Source organism: Malus domestica, chromosome 15, assembly GCF_042453785.1.
Source record: "Malus domestica chromosome 15, GDT2T_hap1".
NCBI classification, from domain to species: Eukaryota; Viridiplantae; Streptophyta; class Magnoliopsida; order Rosales; family Rosaceae; genus Malus; species Malus domestica.
This window is the reverse complement of record NC_091675.1, coordinates 21,704,626-21,717,530: the sequence shown is the minus strand read 5'-3', so window position 1 is coordinate 21,717,530 and position 12,905 is coordinate 21,704,626. Positions and strand designations below refer to the sequence as shown.

At 42.8% G+C, this 12,905-nt stretch overlaps 1 pseudogene; it reads left to right on the top strand.

The window, feature by feature from the left end:
- Nucleotides 1-1,392: 1,392 nt before the first annotated feature.
- LOC103401191 (putative glucose-6-phosphate 1-epimerase) lies at nt 1,393-12,285 on the top strand (annotated as a pseudogene).
- The last annotated feature ends 620 nt before the right edge of the window (nt 12,286-12,905 follow it).

Here is a 12,905-nt window from a genome sequence, read left to right as displayed (position 1 = left end):
CTTCTTCTTGATTCTAAACACCCACTTACAACCGACAACATTCTGGAAGGAAGAAGAATGAACCAAAATCCAGGTTCCAGTTGATTGGAGGGCATTGAATTCAGCCTGCATGGCTGCTCGCCACTCAACAAATTTAGAGGCCTGAGTGTAGGTTGTGGGAACATAATCAATGGAGGAGGATAAAGGGTGTTTGGTAGCGGTGTAGGCTTTAGGCTTAAAAATGCCATTTTTGGATCGAGTAACCATAGGATGAATGTTTTGAACAGGTAAAGATGGAGAGGAGGGAGAAGGTAAAGGGCTGAAAGTAGGGGAGGAGACAGGGTCACTAGAGGTAGGAGCATGGGGAAGATGACTGATAGATTGAGAACTGGGTAAAACAGAGGGTGAGGTGGACAGGGGAAAATGTAGGTCAAAAGCAGGAGAAACAAGAGGGATAGAATGAGAAGGTGAAGCGAGCTTGGCAGTAAAAGGAAAAGACTTCTCATCAAATAAGACATGTCGAGAGATGTATACCCTGTCAGTAGCCATGTCCAAACACCGATAACCCTTATGTTGTAAACTATACCCAAGAAAAACACACTGCTTGCTTTTGCCATCTAGTTTAAAAGTGACATAAGGTTTTAACCAGGGGTAACAGCTGCACCCAAAAACCTTTAACCGAGTATAATCGGGGAAGGAATGAAATAGTAACTCCCATGGAGATTTCACAAGACCAGAAATGGGCAACCGATTAATCAAGTATATAGCAGTGGATAGAGCTTCAACCCAATAGACTTGAGGAACATGAGATGCAACTAACAATGTTATGGCTGTCTCTACAAGATGTCGATGTTTGCGTTCTACACAGCCATTCTGTTCAGGCGTATGTGGGCAACTGAACTGATGAGAAATGCCATGCAAATTAAGGTAAGACTGAAAATAAGCACTAGTGAATTCACCCCCTGAATCAGAACGTATAGCCTTTATTTGATTTCCAACAGATTTTTCCACATAGTTCTTGAAAGTTACAAAGGTAGAATACACCTCAGATTTTCTTCTCAAAGGAAAGAACCAACTATATTTGGTGTAATCATCGACTAACAACAGATAATACTGAAAACCACTCACAGAAGTAACAGGGGCAGGTCCCCATACATCACAATGAAGCAAAGCTAGACTATGGGAAGTAGATGAACCAGCAGGGTGAAAGGGTAGTTTATGGTTTCTAGCTATAGCACAATCCGAGCAGAAGAAATCAACGAAGGATTTACCTTGCAGTGCAAGTTTATTACCAGAAAGTACTTTGCGAAAAATAGTAGAGGAGGGATGACCCAATCGACTATGCCAAGTCTTCACTGGAGCTTGAAAACTGACAAATGCTGATGGAGAACGGGAAGAAACAATAGCATTGGAAGTAGAGCTTTGCAAAGGATAGGAGCCATCTCTAACTGGTCCCCGCAAAAGCATCTTCCCCGTAGTCCGTGATGGCTGTTGCAAGCGGCCCCGCCAGCAAAGAGCTCGCCACTGCGGGGGTGAAATTTGCAGAGGGAGAAGAGAAATTGCCAAAGGTTGTTTTGACCAGCGCCGGCGGCAGGTACATTGTGTTGACTTCGTGGGTTGTGGTTGAATTTGCATTTGGAAACGGAAATTTGAATTTTTTATTGAAATTATTTTATGGGTTGATGAGTTTTGATGCTTGCAGTGAGGCAGATGCATATTTATATGGTCGTGTTATTACTTCATGGAAAGTCCCAAATGGGAGAGACCTCCTTTTTGTTCGACCTGATGCGGTGTTCAACAAGAAGAAACCAATCAGGTTGTTTTCGAATTCGTGGGTTCATTTTTCGGGTATTCGAGGGGGAGGGCGTCAGGTAGTCGACAGCCGGCACTCCATGATCACGTCGAATCCTTATGAAAATGAATCCAGAACAAAATCGCGCTAAAGCTAGGGCGTCACCCGTAAGTGGCGCGCTGTGTGGCCCGAGCACAGTGATAAGTGAGCAAGGGTCGCTGTATCTCCATCGGCACCCGGATGCAGTGTTAAATGAGCAAGGGGGCCGTAGAAACTTCTTTTCGAACGACTCCACTCAAAGTTGTTTGGGAGCATATGCTCCTATCAACTTTACACGGGACACACAAAAGAAGTACTTTGATCCTATTAGACGAGGGAGGGTGAAGAAGCTAGGACAGAAGGATAGAGTTCAAGAGAGCAAAATGCGTTTAGGAACGTGGAATATAGGAACCTTAACGGGAAAATCTATGGAAGTAGTGGAAGTTATGGTGAGGAGAAGGATAAATATTATGTGCCTACAAGAAACTAAGTGGGTTGGTAGTAAGGCAAAGGATCTAGAAAACTCAGGGTTTAAACTTTGGTATTCGGGCACAAATAGAACGAGAAACGGTGTTGGCATCATCGTGGACAAGACCTTGACACAAGATGTTGTAGATGTCAAGAGGGTAGGAGATAGAATCATGGCAATCAAGATTGTAATAGGACAAGAACTTATCAATGTGATTAGTGCGTACGCACCTCAAGTAGGGTTGGATATGAGTTCGAAGGAGAAATTTTGGGAAGACCTTGGAGACTTGGTGCAAGGAATTGCTCAGACGGAGAAGTTATTTATAGGAGGAGATCTAAATGGACACGTGGGCAGGGAGACAGGCAACTATGGAGGTTTTCATGGTGGCCATGGTTTTGGGGAGAGAAACGAGGATGGGGAAGCTATATTGGTTTTTGCAATGGCATATGATCTCTTCTTAGCCAACACCTTCTTTAAGAAGAGAGAAGAACATGTGATCACCTACAAGAGTGGGTCGTCAAAAACACAAATAGATTTTCTTCTAATGAGGAAAGGGGATCGTATAACTTGTAAGGACTGCAAAGTTATACCAGGAGAGAGCGTGGCTAATCAACATCGCTTGTTGGTGATGGATGTACATATCAAAAGAGGGAGACAAAAGAACAAGACTTGGAAGTGCCCAAGGACTAGATGGTGGAATCTAAAAGAAGAAAAACAAGCCATTTTCAAAGAGAAGGTAATCACCCAATGTGTGTGGGATAGAGAGGGGGAAGCTAGCCAAATGTGGGATTCCATGGCTAGTTGTATCCGAAAAGTAGCAAAAGAGGTATTAGGAGAGTCCAAGGGCTTTGCCCCACACCAAAAGGAATCTTGGTGGTGGAATGAGGAGGTACAAACAAAGGTGAAGGCTAAGAAGGAATGTTGTAAAGCCTTATACAAGGAGATGACCGATGAAAATGGTGAAAGGTATAGAAAAGCGAAGCAAGAGGCGAAGAAAGCGGTCAGAGAAGCTAAGTTAGCGGCTTACGACGATATGTATAAACGACTAGATACCAAAGAAGGAGAGTTGGATATCTATAAACTAGCTAGAGCAAGGGAAAAGAAGACAAGGGACCTAAACCAAGTGAGGTGCATCAAGGATGAGGATGGAAAGGTTCTTGCTACAGAGAACGCGGTTAAAGACAGATGGAGAGGTTATTTTCATAATCTTTTCAATGAAAGACATGAAAGGAGTGCTTCTTTAGGGGAGTTGAGTAACTCAGAAGAGTGTAGAAACTACTCTTTTTATCGTCGAATCCGGAAGGAAGAAGTGGTTGTAGCTTTGAAGAAGATGAAGCATAGAAAAGCAATAGGCCCAGACGATATACCAATCGAAGTGTGGAAAGTTTTGGGAGAGACAGGTATAACATGGCTCACTGACCTTTTCAATAGGATTTTGAAAACGAAGAAGATGCCAAATGAGTGGCGAACGAGCACTTTGGTGCCTATCTACAAGAATAAGGGCGACGTACAAAATTGCATGAACTATAGAGGTATTAAGTTAATGAGTCATACAATGAAGCTCTGGGAGAGAGTCATTGAGCATAGATTGAGGCAAGAGACACGGGTTTCGGACAACCAATTCGGGTTCATGCCAGGGCGCTCAACCATGGAGGCAATCTATCTCTTACGAAGATTGATGGAAAGATATAGAGATGGGAAAAAGGATTTACACATGGTCTTTATAGATTTGGAAAAAGCGTATGATAGGGTCCCAAGAGACATTCTTTGGAGGATCTTAGAGAAGAAAGGAGTACGAGTAGCATATATCCAAGCTATAAAGGATATGTATGAAGGAGCAAAGACTGCCGTAAGAACTCATGAAGGACAAACCGAAAGCTTTCCCATAACTGTAGGATTACATCAAGGCTCATCCTTAAGTCCTTACCTTTTTGCGTTGGTAATGGATGAGTTAACAGGACATATTCAAGATGATATTCCTTGGTGTATGCTTTTCGCAGACGATATAGTATTGATAGATGAAACTCAGGAAGGGGTAAATGCAAAGCTTAACCTTTGGAGAGAAGTGTTGGAATCTAAAGGTCTTCGCCTAAGCCGATCAAAGATAGAATATATGGAGTGCAAGTTCAGTGCAGATGGAGGCCAAAACGAGTTAGGGGTGAGGATCGGAGATCAAGAAATACCAAAGAGCGACCGTTTTCGTTACCTATGATCTATCTTGCAAAAGAACGGAGAATTAGATGGAGATCTCAACCATAGAATACAAGCTGGATGGATGAAGTGGAAGAGTGCATCTGGCGTGTTGTGTGACCGCCGTATGCCACTGAAGCTCAAGGGAAAATTTTATAGGACGGCAATAAGGCCGGCGATGCTGTATGGCACAGAATGTTGGGCGGTGAAGCATCAACACGTACACAAAATGGGTGTAGCGGAGATGAGGATGCTTCGTTGGATGTGTGGGCACACGAGAAATGATAAGATTAGGAATGAGGATATCCGGGGTAAAGTAGGAGTAGCCGAAATTGAAGGAAAGATGAGAGAAAATCGGTTACGGTGGTTTGGACATGTGCAAAGAAGGCCTACTGACGCTCCAATTAGAAGATGCGACTATGGGACAGAGGTTCAGGGCCGAAGGGGTAGAGGAAGACCTAGGAAAACTTTGGAAGAGACTCTAAGAAAAGACTTAGAGTACTTGGATCTAACGAAGGACATGACACAGGACCGAGCACAATGGCGTTCTAAGATTCATATAGCCGATCCCACTCAGTGACTTGGATTTTCCAAGTCTCCAACCGAGAAGTTTTCCTCACTCGAAAAATTAAGGGAACACTACCCCAACCTACATGCTCCACTCAGAAAGCTTCAACATACAAGCTTCAACAAAAGAAAATTCAAAGAACTTAGCGAAGAAGGCTTTGGTGTATTTAACACAATACGTTGAAATAAAGGAAAACTTATTTATTGATATCCCCGATAAGCTACAAATATGTACATATACATGAGTCAAAATAAACAAACAAGATGGAGCCTTCACAAAGGTTGCTTAGGAGAAGTCTCAGCAGTCGGTAGAGCCCCAGAAAGAGAAGGCATCGGAGGGGGATCATTCGGAGCCTCAGTACTGGACAGAACCCTAGAAGGAGGAGGCATCAAAGGTTGATCATTTGGAGCTTCATTACGCGGTACAGCCCCAGAAGACGAAGGCAATAAATGCCTTTGGAACAAACCCACAAATCTCTAATGATAAAGTAAAACCTGACCATCAGTTTCCTTCATCTGGTCAAGCTTCCTCTTCATGTTTGTAGCATAGTCATGTGCGAGCCGGTGCAACTGTTTATTCTCATGCTTGAGCCCTCTAATCTCCTGTTTGAGACTCATCACTTCGGCCGCCAATGATTCAACTTGGCGGGTTCGAGCAAATAGGCGTTGGGCCATATTAGACACAGAACCTGCATACTGAACACTGAGAGCCAGTGAATCCTTAACAGCTAACTCATCAGACCGTTTGGAAAGTAGTCTGTTATCTTTGGGAGTGAGAAGGTTCCTGGCCACCACCGCAGCGGTCATATCATTCTTCATCACGGAATCCCCAACGGTAAGAGGACCAGTAGGGGAGACGAAGGATGGGCGCCATATGTTGTCTGGAGAAGGCGGGGCTGCCTCTTCAACAAGGTTCAAGTCAAAACGACGGTCGGAGGGGCCAGACATTTTCAAAGGTATTGAAGAGAGAAGAGGTCGGACAAATCAAGATCTTAGAAGTGCAAGAATGGAGCTTCTACTGGTGGAGATTCAAGTGTGCTTTGGAACTTAATGCCAGCCCCTATAAAAAGCTGCCCTCGACGGAGCTTCAGACATCGAAGAGGCGCCTGCTCAGAAATCAAAGAGGCGTTTGCTTTCTCAAAAGCTGGGCTGCTTAGAGACCACGAGGGTTGATCTCATAAATCAAAGAGGTGTTTGCTTTCTCAAAAGTTGGGCTGCTCAAAGACCACGAAAGCCGATCTCAGAAATCGACGAGGCGCTCGCTTCCTCAAAAGCTGGGCTTCTCAGAGACCACGAGGGCCGATCTCAGAAATCGAAGAGGCACCTACTTTTCCAGCCTTGTCAGCACCTGTCACACGCACACTCAGCTTTGCGGAAATTATGGGTATTCTGTCGAAGACTTCTGGAGAAGTAGAAAACACATGAATCTTACTGTCCAATCACCCACTTCCCACACGCAGCAATAGCTCATAGGTACCACAGATAACTTTGCCAAAGTTCTCTGCCAAAGTTGAGCACGTGAAGCTTGCAGCTCCCACTACATCGCTCTGACCAAGAAGGGTAAAAGAATAGCAAAGAAACAGCACTAACAAAGTTTAGACCCATAAATTTTGAAGGTCTAGCTACCATATTATTACCCACAAGGGTAAAGGAACAGTACCACTGTTGGATAATTGGAAAGTCCCTGTGTGTCAACCTCTGTGCCTCGTGGCAAGGTAGACTAGCAAACATGCCCAACCTTTACTCACATTCGAGAAAACACTCCCAATAAGATTGCTTGCTCCAAAATCGAAGAGGCACCGTCCTCCGAATCTCGAGAGCCAGACTCCCAACATGACTACTTTCTCAAAAATCGAAGAGAGGGTAAAGGAACACCATTGCTGGATAATTGGAAAGTCCCTGTGTGTCAACCTCTGTGCTTCGTGGCAAGGTAGACTAGCAAACATGCCCAACCTTTACTCACATTCGAGAAAACACTCCCAACAAGATTGCTTGCTCCAAAATCGAAGAGGCACCGCCCTCCGAATCTCGAGAGCCAGACTCCCAACATGATTACTTTCTCAAAAATCGAAGAGACACTGCTCCCCGAATCTCGAGAGCCAGACCCCCAGCATGATTGCTTTCTCAAAAATCGAAGAGGCATCGTTCTCCGAATCAATCGAAGAGGCGCTCGCTTTCTCAAAAGCTGGGCTGCTCAGAGACCACGAGGGCCGATTTCAGAAATCGAAGAGGCACCTTCTTTTCTAGCCTTGTCAGCACCTGTCACACGCACACTCAGCTTTGCGGAAATTATGGGCATTCTGTCGAAGACTTCTGGTGAAGTAGAAAGCACATGAATCTTACTGTTCAATCACCCACTTCCCACACGCAACAATAGCTCATGGGTACCACAGATAACTTTGTCAAAGTCTCTGCCAAAGTTGAGCACGTGAAGCTTGCAGCTCCCACTACATCGCTCTGACCAAGAAAGGTAAAAGAATAGCAAAGAAACAGCACTAACAAAGTTTAGACACATAAATTTTGAAGGTCTAGCTACCATATTATTACCCACAAGGGTAAAGGAACAGTACCACTGCTGGATAATTGGAAAGTCCCTGTGTGTCAACCTCCGTGCTTCGTGGCAAGGTAGACTAGCAAACATGCCCAACCTTTACTCACATCCGAGAAATCACTCCCAACAAGATTGCTTACTCCAAAATCGAAGAGGCACCGCCTTCCGAATCTCGAGAGCCAGACTCCCAACATGATTACTTTCTCAAAAATCGAAGAGACATTGCTCCCCGAATCTCGAGAGCCAGACCCCCACCATGATTGCTTTCTCAAAAATCGAAGAAGCATCGTTCTCCGAATCTCGAGAGCCAGATACCATATACCACTTTTTCAAAGTGCTCTGACAAAGTTAAAACATGTGAAGCTGGCAGCTCCCACTACCGTGCTATGACCAAGCAGGGTAAAGGAATAGCATTACTACTTGTTGTTAGGGAGACTCCTATATATGTCGACCTCCATCCCCAACGGACAGGCAGACCTGCAAAAATGCTCAACCCTTCCTCATATCTGAGAGGGCACTCCCAACGAAGCCTTTCGAAATATTCAACTTTCTTTCCCCCCGATAATACCTCTGCAAACAAGCTATACTAGAGCAAGAATATCTCATATCATCAGGGTTAAAACCAAGAGTATCCCATATCATGCTTTTTCCCTGTCTTTTCCTTTGGCCTTGTTTTTACCTGCAAGACAAGGAGAAAGAGAGCAATCAGTCAGCACTTGAAATCAAGCTCCCAGCCAGGAACTGACAGCCTGGAACCCCTTACCTGATTACTTACCTGGCATTGCTCTCGAGTACTCATCTTCAACATCTTATGTTGCCAGGGAAGATACCGCATCTGCTTGAGGAACAGATAGGGCAAGTGCGAAGGATACAAGGAAGCATGTGGAGACAAGCGTAACAGCACACGTGCCGATCCATCCATTACTCTGTCAAAAGCAAAAGTATCCCATATCAGCAGGGTCGAACGTACTCTAGATTTGATGGACTTGTTTTGACCCTCAAATTCTTCAGTCGGCCTTATACTCTGGAGGAAACCAGAAAACCCTCCAGCTCAGTTCAAGAATAAGCCTGTGGAAAGTTACTTCTTCAAAAGCAAAAGTATCCCATATCATCTCTTCTCATTTTTCTTCTCTTTATCCTTCATGCTGCTGCAAGATGGGGAGAAGGTGAATAATCAGCCGGAGCTCTGATTGCTTACCTTGTCTGTCACCTCTTTCAGCAAATCCCCTAGCTCGGCGACTTGGGGGACTCCTACTACATGGTTTGTATCGCGCTTGACCAAGCCTGAAACTACAAGTAAGCTTCAAGTGAAATTGATACATTACCTTGTGCATCTCCACCAGTTAAAGATACCACCCCTGGATGGAGGAAGAGTACTTCCAGAGAAGCTGCCACATCTACCTATGAGACAGATAAGGCAAGTCAAGATGATACCACACTCCGATACTTAGAAGTTTCGTGATTACGAGATCATTCTCCCACAATATTTCCTAATGTCATTTGTACTCTAATGTCATTTGTACTAAATCATTCACTTGTACTCACTAAAGGAGAGCTTGAACCTATGTACTTGTGTAAACCCTTCACAATTAATGAGAACTCTTTTATTCCGTGGACGTAGCCAATCTGGGTGAACCACGTACATCTTGTGTTTGCTTTCCTATCTCTATCCATTTATATACTTATCCACACTAATGACCGGAGCAATTTAGCGAAGATCACAAAAAACGACCGTTTTCGCTACCTAGGATCTATCTTACAAGAGAACGGAGAATTAGATGGAGATCTCAACCATAGAATACGAGCTGGATGGATGAAGTGTAAGAGTGCATCCAGCATGTTGTGTGACCGTCGTAGGCCACTGAAGCTCAAGGGAAAATTTTATAAGACGGCAATAAGGCCAACGATGTTGTATGGCACAGAATGTTGGGCGGTGAAACATCAACACGTACACAAAATGGGTGTAGCAGAGATGAGGATGCTTCGTGGGATGTGTGGGCACACGAGAAACGATAAGATTGAGAATGAGGATATCCGAGGTAAAGTAGGAGTAGCCGAAATTGAAGGAAAGATGAGAGAAAATCGGTTCCGGTGATTTGGACATGTGCAAAGAAGGCCGACTGACGCTCCGGTTCGAAGATGTGACTACGGGACAGAGGTTCAGGGCCGAAGGGGTAGAGGAAGACCTAGGAAAACTTTGGAAGAGACTCTAAGAAAAGACTTAGAGTACTTGGATCTAACGGAGGACATGACACAAAACCGAGCGCAATGGCGTTCTAGGATTCATATAGCCGACCCCACTTAGTGGGAAAAGGCTTTGTTGTTGTTGTTGTTGTTGAAGGCAATAAGCTTAAGTTCTTGATGTATCTGTTTGGGTTTGAGCCACCTATTGACTTAGTTATGTTTACTACGATGAGAATATTGGAAATGATCATTCACAAGTTGCTTGGTTTAGTTTAGAAATATCAAATGTGGTTTCGTCTCGTTGTGTCTTGTATGTTTCAAAAGGGTCTGAAATTCCTTTGATTTGTTTGTTAAGCATGTGCCTTTGAATAATCATTTTTCCTGAAAGCTCGGAATTTTCTTCGAGATACTGACTATTCTCTCTTGGGATAGTGGAGGCGTTCCACATTGTTTTCCACAGTTTGGACCAGGCCCTATGCAGCAGGTACAATCCTCTAATTCTGTTTCTATACTATTGTCTTCATTCAGTCTTTAATGTTACAAGTTAAATTGATATTAGGGAGCTAGCAGCAGATACTCCGTTCTGATGAGTGCCAGAGTTGGAAACCTAAACACTTAAAACCCGGGAGATGGCAGTTGATGGATATTTGTATATAGGCTACTAGGATTTGAAGTTTAATGGTAGGTTGATTGATTTCTTGATAAATTTTACAAACCACATTGCCTGATGTGATATTGTAGTAGCAAGTCTAGTGACGTTGCTTCCATCAAAGATTCTCGTATGGAGATCCAGATCTTTGTTTTGGCTATACATGACTGCATTGTTCGGTTTTCGCTATTGTTCTGAGGCTTTCAATTAACAGCACGGATTTGCAAGAAATCTGGATTGGTCCGTCATTGATTCTGAAAATGTGCAAGGAGATCCTACCATAACTTTAGAACTAAAGGAAGGTGAATGCAGTCGCTCCATGTGGGATTTCAGCTTTCAAGCTTTGTACAAGGTCAGTTGCACATATCCCTCTATGAAAATGATAATTGTCTAGCTCCCTTGGCATGCACATCTACTACACAACAATACTATGTTACACCACATGTATAAAATGGTAGTTGTGGTCATAATTTTATTGACTCCATATGATATTGCATTTTCCATAACCTGGATTGGACAAAACTTCTAATGTGTTTCAATGGTTGCAGGTCACTTTGCAAACAAAGAGCCTTTCCACTGAACTTGTAATTAAAAATAGACAGCAAACCATTTTCATGCAGCACCGCATTGCATACATACTTCCGCGTAAGTACAATTATTTTATGCTCAGGGGTTCAGTCATCATTCTGGCATAACTAAATTATCATTTAACCTTTATCATGCAGGCCGCTGTACAAGGGGCATCAGTTAACGGTTTGAAAGGATGCAAAACACTAAATAAAGATCCTGATCCCAAGAATCCACTGGAGGGGAAGGAAGAAAGGCGCGTATCATTTTCTTCACATGCTTTTATCACATGAAAAAAGTGAAATGAGTTCAATGCTTTCCTCAGTTTATTGGCTGGGTAAATAAGGTTTGATTAGGGCAGTAGGTTTTAATAAATAAAATGCTTTTGTCATAGCTTAGTCACTTTTCAGCACTATTTTTTGAAATCTTGCGGCACAGATTGCTGGGCATTTCTGATTGGTATCTTAATGACACAGGGATGTGATCACTTTTCCTGGATTCGTGGATTGCGTATACCTGGATGTCCCTAATGAGTTACATCTTGATAATGGCTTAGGTGATGTAATATCCATCAAGAACACAAAGTAAGTCTAAATCTTAATTTGATTTGTTTGGTAAATTTTTTTCTCCGTTCCACTTGTTTGACTCCCCTATGCTTTTTCTCTATGTAGTTGGACAGATGCTGTTTTGTGGAACCCATATCTGACAATGGAAGCATGCTACAAAGATTTTGTTTGTGTCGAAAATGCAAAGGTAATAACTTCCCTGTTTCTTTGATACTGACTGAACTTGATCAAAATTGAAATTGTCTATGGGATACTGCCTGCTAAAAATGCTGATGTATCCAAACAGGGAACTCGACTAACTACTGAGTGGTTCTATTTCTCTGTTAAGCTTAAGGTGTCCATTAATCGATATACGTTGCCATCATCAGTCAGCAATGAGATGCTATTTCTATTGAACGATCTTTAGATATTCTTCCTCGTGTACTACGAACTGTATACCGATTATATTTTTTGTTTTTTGATCTAATGTGTGTACCGATTCTAACTCAAACATAATCTCTCTCTCTCTCTCTCTTCATGCCCATATCAGATTGGAAACGTACAGCTAGAGCCTGGTAATACGTGGACTGCTACGCAACATCTTAGCATTAATTGAAGAGTGCCTAGTCCCCGTTATTCAATTTTGTAAAAATAATGTATCATCTTTGCTTTCGAGTCTTCTATTGTTGTTACACAAAGCTATTAAGCTACAAAACAATCGAAGCTCATCAATAATGGATGATCGATCCTGTATATCCCCTCTCTCTCTCTCTCTCTAGAAAAATCTGGCATTGCACTACAAAAAAGTGCGAGATTGAGCATGAGTTTCTTAAACAAATTCACTAGAACAAAGCAAAAACTGAATTAACCAATGTGAAAAAAAAAAAAATCAATAAATCAAGTCTAGTTCTCATTAACATTTCTGTCGATTAACAGAACCACAAAACGCGTCAAGAAAAGTACTCTATGAGCTCAGAAAGCTCACTAAAGACATGCATTCACAGGACTAAACCCTAAATTGTACCGACTCCGTTCTAATCATGAGGCGAACATCGAAATAATGCAAACCATTAGTATAATCTGTTGTGCTAGGATAGCACCAAAATCGTTGGAACCAACTCAAGCTAACCCACAGGAAATTTATCAAATGAAAATGCAAGAACAAAATATAAAAGAACACCAAGATTTTAACGAGGTTCCTCAACAGTCAGTGTAACTGGAGTACGTCCTCGGAGCAGTAGGAGCTCACCCAATAATCCACTATCAACCAAATGGGAGTTTACAAAGTGTTGGCAATCTCACAACCCAAATAACCCAATACACCCAATAGCTCTCACACACCACAGAAACAAATAGAGAAAGAAATATAATGT